A 16,849-nucleotide genomic window follows, 5' to 3' on the forward strand; every position below is an offset into this window, starting at 1 on the left:
GATTCAGCGTCTGACGCGCTTTCAAGTGGAAACCATGACTTGTGGAGCCAATTATCGTCATCTCTGTATAGTGTCGGTATGTATGAGAAGCTGCGGCGCAGTTGCCAGCACTATGACCACGCTGAGCGAGTTTTTATTCCCGGCTAGCATCAGTGCACGTGATATTAAAAAAAAACAGTCCTGGGTAAAAAGAAAACCCCCAGCACGCCATGGTGGCGAGATGTTAACTACCTCGCCTGGTATGCAGGAGGTCTCTCTCTCCCCGTGGTCACGTAGATTCATCTCCGGGTCCTCCGGTTTTCCCCGCTCGACATTTAGAAACATGCCGTTATCTTATTATGCTGCGGTAAATCTCCACGTGACAAGCCGCTTCGTTGGGCTATCACTTTGTGGCCAGGTCGTTTCTGCAAAAGAGATACTGTACATAGCTCTGTGGGTCTTGCTTGGTAAAATAAAAAAATATAAAAAATCGTTTAGTTTAGACCGACATACCTAGAAAAGGCGTTCATTCAGTAATGGATAACAAAAGGGCTTAACATATTCTTTGGGTCTTTCGGTAAAGCCACGTAGATAGAATAAAAAAAAATGAAAATAATCTCAATATAACGACGTTTCGATCGCAACACAAGCAATCGTCATCAGGTGAGAGCTGCTGAGGCAGGAAAAAAATATATGTTGCGATCGAAACATCGTGATATTGTGATAATTTTTTAAAAATATATATTTTTCTATCTACATGGCTTCACCGAAAGACCCAAAGAATATGAATTCCTGCAGTCACAAAGCTTTAAGTCAAGATTTTAAATGGCTTAACGTTCAACAAAAAATGTAAAAGCTATATAAAGGAGTAAGAGAACATGCAGAGTAAATGTGTAAACATATAACTGGTGGGTAAAGGCCTCCCCGCACTGTCTCCCTTTGTTGTCATTACTATACTTCATCTTGTGCGGGTTTGTGAAGGGGAAAACTCAGAGCTGCTTCAGATACCACTCACAACCGATGCTAGTTGTGGCCGAGAGTCAATATCACGTAGCCAGTTCAGAGCACAGTGTGTGAATCACTGTGCCACTACTCCACCCAAGCTGCCTATCCATACACGAAATGACACAACGGAACACAAACAGCCAGACTAAGGCATTTTAAAGATTCTTAGGGTTCGTTCTTGCTGCTCAAAGGCTCTGAGAGCCAGACTAAAGCATTTTTGGGATTTTTAGGGGCACATTGTTCATGCCCAAAGCTTCCAGAATTAATTTAAAAAGTGCTCAGCTGCGGGTAACCCACTCGTTATGATATTAATTGGAGACTTCAAAATAAACTTTAGAATTTTAGTGGGGATCTTAGCGGAGTTGTTCGCATAAATATTTTGACGGCCTTTCAACTGAGAAAAATATATAGATATACCAGAAGATGTATAAACAAATATGAAGCGCATCATATTTTATATAGTACTGCGTCAAAGCACAATAGCCAGTGTAGTCGTCACAAGCATTTGGTGGGAATTCCACATTCATGTGACAGTGACCAGTTCATCGTTCAAACAGTCTACTGTTCACTTTCCACGGAGCAGTTACAGCCTCACTGCACAGCACCGATTTTATCGACCCTGGAGAGATGATGGGGATGAGTTAAACCTGGATGGATTATAACCAATGTGTGTCTTCAAACTGAGCTTCATCCTGGCCAAGGATGAACGTAGTCAGGGTTTTGATGTAGCCAAGGTGAGATAGTGGACATTGTAGTCACATACTTCTGCATACGCAATCTGAAGATGTTTGGCTAAAGTATTTCTCATTATTTCATATATCAGTATCAGTGTTGTTAATTGTTTTACCATTGTGCAGTGTTATTTACACGAATTGGTATTGCACTGATAAGCGCAAATTCATTGTCAGTTTTTAGTTAACGTGTTCATCAATAACATCTGTACATTTTTTTTGCACTGCCGTGAAATTGACACACCGAATAAATATGGATACGTGCGTTGCCACGGCACCGGTCTAGTGATGGATGCTATATCCATGCAGTAATAAAAAGAAGAATATATAAAACAAGATGGATTATCCAGTCAATTGAGTGTTTAATGGCTTATATTTGAATTCAAAGTTAAGCCTAAATGTAACTGACCGCATCAGAGAACACACTGGCGCTGGGCGCTAAACACAATCCTTCACGCGACATTATCAATTCAGCGTTACAGTCCACGTAATTTTTTGTACGTTTACAATTTCTGAACTGTGAGCCTAAGACAAGCCAAAAATTAGATCACTTCATCTACATGGCTCTGGTCTTAACCATGCCAATTTTCATCGCACCGGGTTAAATTGTCCGTACACTATCGTGCTAACGCCATGCTATGTAATGCACACATGCACATACATATTCCTGCTGGTAAAACTCACGTACGAATATACGCAGGCTCATTCATAAACACACACACACACATTCACGCTGAACAAAGATCCCCCGTATAGCCTTACCAGACTGTTGGGGCAAGTACTGTTAGTGAGTAGCACCTATGAAGGCTGGTACGGCACACGATGGGGTGAGAAGCAAGCACCACGCCCGACTGCCTTTGTCTTCCCAGTGACAATATTTACACACCGCACCAGGCATTCATTTGAGGCTGAGTCGACCTAAGGGAGGCCCAGGACCAGTTCAAAAAATCGTCACTGGTAGTGGCCATGAGCAGGAATCGAATTCGGGTTGCTGGGTTCGTAGTGGAACACGCTAACCACTACACTACTGCTCCCACATATACACAGATGCATACAACTCGCATTCCATGCACCCACATGCATTTGCACGCATTCAATCACTAAAATAACACTCTCCCAATCATGCGGGCACACGTACACTTTTATGAGCACATCACAGCAGTTTAGTGAGTTATTGACAAAAAAAAATGTTCACAACTTATTTGGCAGATCGTGATTTTTTTTATAGATTTGATTCAGATTATCCTCCTTATTGCATTGCATTCCCCAAGCTCGGCAAACAATAGCCATGGAATGTTTGCTTGTGCTCCCACATTATTTATTGCAATAATACAAATGTTATCAAACTTGATCAATGATGTCTTTCACGGTTCTCTACTGTATCACAATAAGACTACGCTTGTAAATCACAAGGAATACATATTCCCAGGGTTTTTTTTCTGCACGTTCCTTATTCGACCATATTCCCGATTTCAGATCTCCCCAAATGCAATATACAATATAGCACCATACCCAACTATCTTGAAAATAAACTACAACCAACACCCCCCCCCCCCCCTCTCTTTACATCGATCTTTACACACTCTGAATCGACGTTTGTTTCAGTGCTCTGTCATATTCATGATAGCAGTCGTGCCGTGGTTAGAGCGCACCACGCACTGTACCCAACGAATCAAATTTGATTCTTGACCACAGAGAAAAAGTTAATTCTAAACTACTCCCGCCCCTTACCACCTCTGCACCCTTCAACAACCGATCAACGTGGCGGAGTCAAACGACCACCTCCCCCCCCACGACTGACACAGCCTTCATCTAGTACAAGGGACCACGGTGGCGAGATGTTAACTTCATCGCCTGGTATACAGGATATCATGGGTTCGATCCCGACCCCTGACGCCTGCTGTATATTTGGAGTTTGCATGTCTCTCTCACCGTAGTCACGTGGCCTTTTCTCCGGGTCCTCTGGCTTTTTCCCCCCCAAAATTTAGAATAAACGTGCGCTTCGAGTATTTGGCTGTTATAAATTGCCATGTGATTGGCCACTTTGTTGAGCTATCATTTGTGGCCAGGTCGCTTTAAAAAAAAATAACTATATAGCTCAGTGGAGCTTACCTGGTAAAATGAAAAAAAAAATTGTTTCGTTTTATAGTTTTAGTTTCAATAGTGCATTGAAAGGGCTGTATATTTGTATTTTTTACTTCAATGAACATTGTGAATCGTAAGTTTATTGATGATAGTTTTTTTTTTTACTGTGCCTTTTCACAATCGCCTCCGCGTGCTGACGTCCCTACCATTTCGGACGCGTGCATCTGCAATCCATCTTTTTTTTTCCCCGTGTCTCCCAAATTTTCTTTTGCCCTCTCGCTCACCCACTCACGGGTGTACCCTGCTCTTGCCCGCCACTCCGTCACTAACCGATTCCATCAGTTGGAGTCCTTTCAGAAGCGCCATCTGCAAGCTCAAAATCTCGCCAAACGAATAGTTACCATTCAGTCTCATTTTAGACTGAAAGGTAACAATTCCCCTTGCTGATAGCATTGTGAAATCTTGTTATCTCACTCATCAGCAAGTGCCGTATTATGAGAAGCAGTGTGTGAGAGGATATAGCTCCCTCAGCCCGAGTTCAAACACTTTGTCCTCCTAAACTCTTTTTATCCAATGATGCATTTTCGGCTTCACAAAACCACAAGGGCTATTGAAAATCGTTTTTTATCACCAGCATTAAAAACATCCCACATAGATAAATAGTGTGGCGGTGAATTCAGTAGTTTAATGTTTAATGACGTGCCCTGCACAATAGAATGTATTTTGTTTTAAACTGCTTTCCAATGTTTACGTTTACACAAATGGGAATTCATGGAAACAAAGCTTCGAAAAGTGATTGTTAATAGATGCCCATTGCTAATTAAAACTATGAATCTGTTTGGGTCCTTTTGGTCCTTGTGTGTATTCATTTTCACACTGCAGGCAACACAGCTGTTATTACAAGCTGTTGTGGGCCACTCCTAGGTCGACTAAATGAGTACATGGTGCAATATTTAAACACCAACAATTCTGGCCACACGATCCCCTCAAGTGTCAGGCTGGCCTTATAGGTGCTCATTAACAGCACTTTCTTTAAGAGTGTGAATGACTGTACGGGAGAACTTTGCCTTTCTTGTACTTGTGTGTGTGTGTGTCTATGTGTGTGTGTGTATATGTGTCTGTGTGTGTCCATGCCGTAGGGTAGTGGTGAACGCACTACGCTACGAACCTGGCGACCCGAGTTCGATTCCCGCTCACGACCAAAACCAGTGACGATTATCTGGTTTGGTCCTGGACCTCGCCAGGTTCGTAGCCTCAGCCTCAAACGAGTGTCTAGTGCGATGTGTAAAACATCGCCACGAGGAAGACAAAGCCGGTCGGGCATGGTGCTGGCCACCCACCCCCTCGTGTGCCGTGTTGGCCTTCATAGGTGCTCACTAACAGCACTTGCCCCAACAGTCTGTTAAAGGCTTTACGGGTGATCTTTGCATGCGCACGTTATGGGCTGATCACTCTTAAGCGCAGCATTTTACATCTCGCCGTGTGTATTGGGCATACAGCCCTGCATGCCCTGTCTAGCAGTCTATTGTCTGTAAGGAGCCCAGCAGCATCCAGAGTTTGGCTTAGGGTCATCCAGGCTGACCTTTGCATGAAAAAGGCTCTACAGTAGCCCTGGCCCTCTATTGTTAAATTTTTCTTCCTTTTTTTTAGGAGAGGCACTGAATCCGTCCAAACTAAAAGCACCCCCTGCACCCCCTCCCGTGTTGCAAACCGAGGGCTGCCTTGCCCCCATACCGCCTCCGTTCCTGCTTTGTGGCTTTCCTTATGCCAGGCACATATCCCATGGCAACCATCAGGGCTCAGCCGTATAAAAGCGAGAAAATTACTCGCCACAGGCCTTATGCAGCCACGTGCTGGGCTAAAGCTCCCCCCCCCCATCCCCCAGTGTATCCCTTCACCACAATCACGCAACCCTCCCACTCCCCTGCACCCATCCCCAATGCACGGCCCATCCCCTCCCCCTCCCAAAGCCCTCACAATTGAGGACCTCCACCCACACGCTTGCTCGGGATTTTAATCAGAAAAGAGCTTGGTCATTCGGAACAACTCCTGAGCTCTCGGGCGCACGGTCATCGCGAAATGATGATTTAAAACATTTGCTGGGACTTGTAATTTGTTTAGGAAACGTGTTTCTCCCTCTTATTTGCTGAAAAAATACAGTTCTGTACTGTATTAAGTAATTATTTGTGTGCCGATAGATCAGCGGTTCGCACAATCACCGGTGGGCCAGTTTTAAGAAAGTCAATTTTGGATTTTATTGCCACCAGTAATTTAAGTGGGAAATGACCAAAGTGTATTGTTTACTGTGATGGGAAGGATGTTAAAGCTTTCACGTGAGTTGCTCATTATTTTCTTTATAAATAGCTCAACTCCAAAGTAAACACAAAAATGTGCCCATAACTGAATTGTAAAAGTAATAACAATATTGTCTAACTATGAGGAGCTTAGATACGTTTACAAAGGTCACGTGCTTTGTTATGGTAAATAAAGTGCATTGAAGTTAATTGATTTATAAATAAACGGTTCTTAATACAATTATTACTTACCGTATCGCATTAATTATGCTTTGTTAAGATGTTAGAAATACACTCATATCTATTCACTATAGAGTGGCGTGTAATATGAAGATGCAATATTACCCTGTAACTCTGCAAACGCTCATGGTCAAAATATTAAATGTCCGTATTTATCTTGTGCTGTTGATAGATCAGATGTCATTGAGTGCCATATGGTAGGATATGAATGAACACAAGTTGTGGTCATGCACTTTATATAATGTAATACTGTATATGCGTGTGTATGTTATTGCAATGGATTAGGATGTTAGGTGCTTTCGGTTTTGATGAATAACGCTCTTCAAAGATAATCTTTAGATTTTTAAGCCAATAGAGATGAATCCTCTGCATGAAATGCAATGCGCTTGTAGCTGCTATACACCTTCAATGTTTATCGTACTCACATTTAATCTTAACTGATTAGGCAATGCAAACGTAAAAAAAGTAAAACTTAATATTTTTGTAATGTTACCAGGTATGGCCCGTTGTGCTAAATAGCTCTTTTTCAGAAGCGACCTGGCCACAATCGATAGCTCAACTAAGTTGCTTATCATGTGGAAATTTATAGCAACCCATTACTCTTAAACGCACGTTTCTAAATGTGGAGGAAAAACACCGGAGGACCCGAAGAAAATGTCACGCGACCATGCGGAGAGACACAGACATGCAAACTCCAAATATACAGGCGTCGGAATCGAATCCACAACCTCCTGTCCACCAGGCGAGGTAGTTCACTTCTCGCCACCGACTTGTTACAGCACTGTGGACATAACCATCCCTGCTTTGTGACATTGTTGTGTAAAGGGGGACATACAAACCAAAGGAAAAACAGGGCCGTCAAGACAACTTTAAAATGTAAGATTTTTTTAAAGGAGGGCTGAGCTCTCAGTAGGGGAGTTCCACTCCCAAAACCCCTCCCCAACCCCCATGGCAAGCGGATGACTATAACCACGCATACACTCTACAGGACTGCATTGCACGTCCCTTTGTGAGTCTACTGTTGGATGAAAGCCTCGGTCACGAGGGTTGTTTGACCATCCATCACCGTGCTGGTCAATGTGCGGCAATGATGAGGAGTCAGATATACAGTCGCCGCCAATGTCAGCCGTAGTCACGAATTGAAATCAGGTCGCCGGGTTTATAGCACAATGCGCGAAACCACTCGGTAGAATTTAATAATTTATTTAATTAGTGTATTACATTAGTCATAGTCTTAGCCTGGTCGATGACAGCCTTGAGCATTAGTTAGGTCTAAGTCTGTGGATTTTATTTCTTAATTCTCCTGGTCGAGGCGACTGTGTCAATAGGACGTAAAGTTCACTCGTTAATACATGTTGGTGTGTGGGGGGTCGTCTTTCTCACTCCGGTCTCGAACGACATCAATATATTATCTCAGTTTAACAAGTAGGCTTTTGCGACCAATATCATCCATAATACAGGTTTTTTTGGGGGGTTCAGAACGAGATCTAACCCCAAAAACAAATCTGTATTATACATTGGGGGCCGTCCATAAATGACGTCACGCACCTGGGGGGGGGGGGGGTCAGGCATTTGTGACGATGTGTGACGAGGGGAGGGGGGTGAGAAATCTGACGTCACATCAAAATGCACAACTTTAAATAAACATAGACAACACGTTCTACTTAATTAAATTTACTTTTAAATAAATGTTTTCTCCTACAACATCAGAGTGCAGCGCCACATTAAATACGCACTACAATGACAATAGTTTAAAGCGATTTGAAGCATGTTTTCTTTTGGGGGGGGAGGGGGGGCAGAGCTTTGTGACGTCATATTTGAGAGGGGGGGGGGTCTGACTTTTTGTGACGCCGTGTGACGACGTGGGGGGGAGGGGGTCAAAAATCGTCCAAAATCGCGTGACGTCATTTATGGACGGCCCCTTATCTCGGTTCGCGTCTCCTCATCGGTCATCACCCGCTGGTATTTAGTGGTTTTCAGAGTCACCATCGCACTTGCTGTCGTCCCCACTCGTCCACTCAGGGACGAAAATAAATGAAGAGCACGCTTGATCGACTCCAACACGTTTGTGTCACCGATTTTATCGAGCAAAATGAACACCGCTAACCACCAACTACTGCAGAGAACAGCCAAGGAAGGGCACAAGGCAACTGGCATGTTTCAATGGGAAAACAAAGACAAAGATCCCCCGTGTAGCCTTTTAGCAGACTGTTGGGGCAAGTGCCGTTAGCGAGCACCTATGAAGGCCGGCACAGCACGCGAGGGGGCGGGTGGCTACCAGCACCACGCCCGGCCGCCTTTGTCTCCCCAGTGGCGATGTTTACAACACACGGCGCCGGGCTCGTTTTGAGGCCGAGTCGACCTAGGAGAAGCCCAGGACCGGCTCAGATAATCGTCACTGGGCGTTGGCCGTGAGCGGGAATCGAACTCGGTCCGCCAGGCTTTCGTACGCTAGGTGATGAAACACAGAGCACACACACCACGAGCGCATGCGGGCACCTCGCGGACTGGTGAGATGCCCGTGAGAGCCCCGCACGAGTCGACCCCCCACCACCCACCCCCGAACTAACACGCGCGACTTGAGAAGTCTGGTTGCCTGCGTGTGTCACCGGGCACACACTGCATCGTTTGTCTTGTACCCCTGCGTGTGTGGGTGAGCGAGCGAGCGAGTGTGTGTGTGTGTGTATTTTTCATCTCGGTCATCTCTAAGTCAGTCGACCCGTGGCACCTGCTGGGTCTGCCCCGTGACCTCCTGCCAGCGGGCGTTCGACACTTCACGTGGTAGCCTCAAGGTGCACATGGCCTGGCACAAGCGTCGTGGTGACGTCACCGCCACTTAGTGGCGAATGGCGGTTGTTGTTTTTGTTGTATTTGAGAGGAGCAAACTCGTGAAGGACGCTGCTACTAAGGCAGTGGGAGGCAGTCCGCCCTCCAGCAACAACGGATGACAGAGTGAGCGACGCTCCCAACAACGAGCGGAGCGCCGGGCGAATGAAACACAGCAAGTTGGCACAGTAGGGGGGCAAGAGGCGGTGCTTCGGCCAGTCATCTCGGTCAGGCAAAACCATGGCACCCTGGATCTTGTCCCCTGACCTGCCAACAACGGGCGTTCGACACTTCACGTGGCCTTAAAGTGCACCTGGCCTGGCACAGGCGTCGTGGTGAGGTCACCGCCACTTAGTGGCGAATGGCGTTTGTTGCATTTGAGTGAAAGGCTGGGGAGCGGGAGTGCAGTGGTTAGCGCATCGCGCTACGATTCCTGCTCACGGCCAATAACGGTGACGATTATCTGAACCCTAGGTCGACTCAGCCTCAAATGAGTACCTGGTGCAGCGTGTAAAACATCACCACTGGGGAGACAAAGGCGGCCGGGCTTGGTGTTGGCCTCCCACCCCATCGCGTGCCGTGCGTGCCTTCATCGGCGCTGGTCGCTAACAGCACCTGCCCCAACAGTCGTTGCAGGCTATACGGGGTATTTTTGTATTTGAGTGCACGTGTTACATTGCGACACTGTCCCAAATTGTGCCGTGAATCCCGTCCCACGTCCCACAGTGACAGACCTCTTGCCCGGCACGAAGGGCGCCACTTTCCCCAGGGCGTACGTGATTTGGGCTGCGTTCGCCTGCTAAAGTAGCTCTGTAAATCCTGTGCAGACCAGGCTTTCGGTGAGAAAGGACATGTGCTGAGGTTCTTGTTATTGAGATTCTACCTCAAATTAGCAGGGTTGGATAAGTACGGTGCGAAAGAAGTTCAACATACGTACATAGAGAGTTTAAGGCATTTTCTTAACATTTCCACCAAAGTTAGCTTCAAATCTGTAAACGTTTAACGAACTTATTGAAAATATTACAATGTTTAAACGAAGCACATGTAGTTTGTGAATTAGAAAATGAAGCATTTACTGTAGGATTTTTTTTTCCAGTCAAAATTGCATTTTATTTAACTTTGAGATCACAAAATTCATAGGCAACTGCCACACTTCATATTGCAGTTTGGAATAACATGTCACGTCCATGAGCTTTACTAACAGTCACATGATGAAAATAACCAGTGGGTTTTATTTCTCGGGACCAATATCCCACCCACAACTAACCCATAAAACCAGGATGTTTTATTAGCCCAAAGCTTAAAGGAACAATTCAACATATATCCCTGTTCATATGAGTGTGAGGTTGTGCTCATCTGTAATGCTGGCACGAAGCCATTATTGTATGTTCCACATTCCTGTGTCAGGAGCCAGACTATTCAGATTTTCGTGGCGGGGATAATGATGATAATGGTGGTGAAATTTACTAAAACTATTAACTATTTTGATTTAAAGCTTTCGTGACTGCAGTAATTCATATTCTTAGTTTTTTCGGTAAAGTCACGTTGAAGAGAAACAACAAAATAACAAAATATATATAAAACAATAAAAAATTCTCACGACGTTTCGACCATAACTCAAACGGTCATCATCATCATCAAACCGACACACCTGATGATGACCGTTTGAGTTATGGTCGAAACGTCGTGATAATTTTTTATTGTTTTATATATATTTTGTTATTTTGTTGTTTCTCTTCAACGTGACTTTACCGAAAAAACTAAGAATATTAACTATTTGTCAACTTTTTATTTTATTTTACCAGGTAAGGCCCACTCAGCTATGAAGTTCGTTTTCAGAAGCGATATGGCTCAACGAAGTGGCTTATCATGTGGAAATTGATCGAAATGCACGTTTCTAAATGTGGAGGGAAAAACCAGAGGACCCGGAGAAAAATCCACAGGACGCAAACTCCAAATATGCAACAGGTGTCAGGGTCGAGATCAAACTCAAGACCCCCAGTATACCAGGCGAGGTAGTAGAACATCTCACCACAGTCGCGCCCTGACAATGGCTTTAGGAATGGATTGATTGATGAATGCGGTGATTTAGAGGATGGTGAAGTTGGCGATGATGATAATTATGGTGATGTTTATAATCACTCCTAAGATCCAAAACTCAAGAGACCAGGATGAGTTTCGTTTTCGAGGGTGAACTGGGTCAACAGAGTGACAAAATCTAAGGAAATACAATTCAGAAGAAAAACAACTGAGGAATTGATCATTTGTGCGAACATAATTGTCTGCAGCACAACGTCGGATCGGCCAGATGATCTGAAGATTGAACGTAACACAAATTACAAAACTCATCGACAAAAAAAATGAACATTAAACAGAGAGAAGGTAACTACAGTATGAATATGCAGGTGACACCTGGTTCGGGTATCCAGAAATTGCGTGACAATTCCTGTTACCCACGGCCATTTCACCGATAATAAACCTAGTTAAAAGTCACTCCTATTATTATTATTATCTGTGCTTATCCACGGCTGTGTCAGAATAAAAATCTGTATTTATCATGGACAAATCCAATGAGCTATGAAGCTCTTTGTTTTACAGATGTCTAGTAGGGGTAGATCGGGTGTCAAAAAGGTACAACAACAAACAATACAAACACACGATGCGAGTGCAAAGTTTCGGAAAGGCAAGTTTAGGTGGACAAAAGGTTCGGGTTATTTTCATTCACCAAGAATATACATGGGGCTATAGAAATCGCCCTGCTTGTAGGCCCGATATTTCCACCAATAACAGAAGTGTCAATGCACATGTCGGTGAGTCCCTGGGGCGCTGATAACTACCTGGCAAAACGAAAAAAAAAAACCCGTTAACTTTACAAGGCAACTTCTAACGAAGAGGGAAGACGCCAAGTTGCTGCGCGTTATTTTTTTTTGCTATATACACGTACATATATATGTATTTGTGTTGTTATCGAGGCAACGTTGCGGACCCGTTATGTAGTGGGTTCAATTGAGGCGCACACTCAACCTGGAGGCAACAATATTTATTAACGCGTAGCAACCAACGTGAACATTGTATACAGGGTGGTGACCACCGTTCCTAATCTCACCAACACTTGGGGAGTACGGCACAGCGTGACCAGGGCAGGTGACGGGCTGCCTGGTCACGGACGACGATCGGAGACTCGAGGACGAAAAGGCGTCCAAAACAGACAATCTGCCCGTTGAGCTTAACCGAAATGGGGAAAATTTTTTTCAGATCCCCAAAAAAATAGTTGACAATTTTAACCTTCATTTTTCTGAAGCTGGTAATCTTGTTGATAATGTATTGGGAGTCACCCCTGCTCATGCAAATTCCTACACCCCTGTCCAAACATTAAACGAATTTAGTTTACAGCCAATCCACGAAAGTAATGTTCTGAAACAACTGTCCTACCTCAAAGGGTCCTCCTCTACCGGAGCAGATAGTATTCCCGTCTTTGCTCTACTAACTGGTGGTCACCTAATATACAAACCTATAGCCCATATTTTCAACCTGTCCATCAAAGAAGCATCAGTTCCTCTAGAATGGAAACATTCCTATGTCCGTCCACTTCACAAAGGGGGCCCTAAAGATGATCCAAATAACTATCGACCTATCTCAATTTTGTCCCCGTTGATGCTAATTTTTGAAAAATTATTGTTCTACCAAATTAGCAGTTTCTTGCCCACCAACAATCTACTACATCTAAAACAATCTGGGTTCCGAAAAAAAATACAGCACCACATCTGCTGCATTAGACTCTCTGAATCATATTTACAGTAGCCTGGATAATAAGCAGTACTGTGCCTGTCTTTTTCTAGACCTGTCCAAAGCTTTTGATACAGTAGACCACAACACCCTGCTTAGTAAACTAAGTTGCCTCGTTTTTCCAAAAACGCAGTAAAATGGTTACAAAATTACTTCTTTTCTCGCACCCAAACTGTATTCACAGATGGTTGGAGGTCAAACAGTGTTAAGATAACAAAAGGGGTTCCACAGGGTTCCATCCTCGGCCCCCTTTTGTTCTCTCTTTATGTCAATGACTTGGGCACTGACCTGGATCATTCCAGGGTAAATCTTTTTGCAGATGACACGATACTGATTACTGCTTGCCGCTCTCCGGATGATGTGATTGCTAAGCTACAGGGTGATTTCAACAAACTACAACATCAGCTAGTTGCTCTTAAACTAGTCCTGAATAGACTTGGTTCGAAGCTTTCGTGACTGCAGGAATTACTCTTTGTTTTTTTCGGTAAAGTCACGTATAAATAATAAATAATAAAATAACATAATAGCGTACGACGTTTCGGTTGCAACACAAGCAGCCATCATCAGGTACAGAAGAGCTAAATTTACGAGAGAGGGGAAACACATAACCCCAGATGTATATACAGACACCCAAGTAGGGGGAACTAACACAGACACAACAGGGGACACAGAGAGACAAATATACCCAACAAACAGGGTTTAGCAAAATTTGGAAACCATATAAAGCAACACAGACGGTCGGTCAAAACACAATTAACGCATAGTCCGGTTGATTAAGCTATTTCAAAGATTGCTATATTGCAAGTTAAGTATGAAATTTAAAATACAGACCGCACACACACACACATAGACATTCAAGTAGAGCGAACCAGCACAGGGACAAGTACACAGTGAAGTCGCCTTAAATAGGCAGAGAAGGTAAGGCTGAGAGACAATGGGACAAATTAGCATGAGGTATGCATGGAGCAAAGTGGGGCACGGCAGCACACACTCGGAAGCACCAAAGCCTACACACAGGCAGAGACAGCACAGAGACACAAATCCTTCTCTGCCTATTTAAGGCGACTTCACTGTGTACTTGTCCCTGTGCTGGTTCGCTCTACTTGAATGTCTATGTGTGTGTGTGTGCGGTCTGTATTTTAAATTTCATACTTAACTTGCAATTTAGCAATCTTTTAAATAACTTAATAAACCGGACTATGCGTTAATTGTGTTTTGACCGACCGTCTGTGTTGCTTTATATGGTTTCCAAATTTTGCTAAACTCTGTCTGTTGGGTATATTTGTCTCTCTGTGTCGCCTGTTGTGTCTGTGTTAGTTCCCCCTACTTGGGTGTCTGTATATACATGTGGGGTTATGTGTTTCTCCTCTCTCGTAAATTTAGCTCTTCTGTACCTGATGATGGCTGCTTGTGTTGCAACCGAAACGTCGTACGCTATTATGTTATTTTATTCTTTGTATGTGACTTTACCGAAAAAAAACAAATAGTCCTGAATACCTCCAAAACCAAGGTGCTATGCTTCTCACCAGGACTAAAGCAGGAAGTTATTTTTCCCCAATTACATTCCTTAAATAATTATCAAATAGAGCAAGTCAAGATCTATAAGTATCTTTGGGTCATCCTGGATTAAAAACTGAATTTTGAAGATCACATTGATTATATTGATAAAAAGACAAAAATAAAAATTGGTTTTCTGTATCGACACAAGCACTGCTTCTCCCCTATGTTCCGTTTGGCATTGATAAAAGCTACCATACTGCCTCTACTTGACTACTGTGTATAAATCAGCCCCAAGTACTGTACTGAAGAAGCTTGATTCCATCTGCCACTCGGCCTTAAGATTTGCATTGAACTGCCAATATAGGACTCACCACTGTGATCTCTACATTGGGTCAAACTTAACATCTCTAAATGTTCGACGGCTTGTGCACCAGATCTTATTTATTCACGATGTACTTACAAAAAAATCCGCAGACTACCTGCTGGATCTCCTCTCTGTTTCAAAGAACAAATTTGACCTCAGGTCTTCGCTCATTTACCAGCTTCACATTCCCTATTGCCGTACAAAAACTGGAGGAAGGGCCTTTGCTATTGATGCCCCCAGAGTCTGGAATGCTATTGCCAATAAACTGCAACTTGAATCGCTACCAATGAGATCTTCTCTCAAAACTGCTCTAGAGGAGTTGTACACTCCTAGCTGCCACTGCTATTCATTGGCGTAAAATAAAATTATTCGCTCTAGCTGACGCTGCAAAGTATTATCTGTATTTTGATTTAGCGTGCTGATCTTAAAGGTGCATTGAAAAATTTGATACTCCGACTGATGCTTCTGTTGTTGTGGAGTAACTCATGCAGCCAGCTATGGCTCTAGGATTTGGTGTTACATGTTATTTACGTAGTTTATTGTAAAAATTCGGTCACAGTCCCTGTGATCACTGTTACGTTGCAATTATGGCTTTAGTTTTTGGTGATTTGGAAAAGTTTTTTGGTTTGGACATGTTAGTTTTGTTGTAGTACGGAGTTAGACTGATGGCCTTTATCTAAGTTTTCTTGTGGTTGTTGTTGTGTGACTTGCATCCCACTGGGATTTTTTGCAAACAGCGTTGGTGTACGGTGCTTTTTTCAGGAATATTTTTGCTGTTTTTTTTCATGGATTTTCTGTTTGCACAGTCACACAGTCACTTTAAGATGTTTTTCATGTTCGTGTTTTTTTGTTTGTTGTGGTTGCACCCAATTCAAGAGCCGAATGGCTCACAGGGCTATACCAAAATAAATAAACTAAACTGAAAACTGAAAGGACCGCTGATGGCATCTTCATCCCAGGGTTGAACAGCCCAGCTCTCTGTTCACACCCCGCTTATTACTCCCGTGGCGTGGTTGGCTCCACCCCAGGCCACGCCCCCCTTCTCGATCCTTCGGGACGGTACGGGCCCCCAACCACGTGACCCCCAGGGTCCCACCTGGGGCACCTAGCCCCCCTTTGTCCGGTCACGTGTCCTGTTGGGTTCACGCAGAGTGCCACGGCCTGACACGACCCCCGTGACACCCGCCTGCAGCACCCATACCGAGCCAACAAAGTAGTGACGTCGTATGTCACTGCAGCTACATCACGTCGTGACGCACGCATGCACACGTCAACGTAAACTGACCCGGTGATGTAAAAGAAAGGGGGGGTGGGACAGAAAGCTGGGGGACGGACCGGGCTGCCCAAACTAAACAGGGTCCCACCGAAAAAAGGGGAACTTTTTCGCGTGTGTAATTGATCAAACATGCTCCTGCCCCCCCAACAACCCAATTACCCAGCAACACTTTCGTTTACTATTCGGCGTCTTGCTTAAACACACGCATATAAAAGCACACACGCACACAAGCGACTTTTTGATTGTTTGTTACAATGTTATTCTATCGTGCAATCAGCGCTGAGCAGGTGTAATGTTAATCCTGTCACGCGCAGGTCCCAACCATCTGTTCATGCCGCTACTGGGCATCTAGTCAAACGCGACCATTTAACTGCACCTTTTGCATTTTGTTTGCTATTGGAAAAAAACATTGAGTGTCATTTTTTTGTGGTTCAGATATATATATGCCTCGAACCTGAATCTGTTCTGCATTCTCCAACAATACATTCAGAGTTAAACGGTGCAACAACAGACCCTCACATTGCCTCATGCTGTAGTAAATCTGTCTCAGCCATGCACAAGTCTAATCCTTACCCCCCACCGCTCTAATCTTAACCCTAACCTGAATTCCCTAATCCTAACCTAACACTAACCTCTCTCTCCCACCTAATTCTAATCCTAACCTCAATGCCAGCTCTCTAATTATAACCCATAAGTAAGAACTTTTTTGAGCTAAAAGCCTGCCCTCGCGGAATACACATTTCAAATACAGAACACAGATTAA

The sequence above is a fragment of the Petromyzon marinus genome, chromosome 27 (genome assembly GCF_048934315.1).
Source record: "Petromyzon marinus isolate PM22_M1 ecotype Great Lakes invasive population chromosome 27, UKy_Petmar_22M1.pri1.0, whole genome shotgun sequence".
Taxonomy (NCBI): Eukaryota; Metazoa; Chordata; class Hyperoartia; order Petromyzontiformes; family Petromyzontidae; genus Petromyzon; species Petromyzon marinus.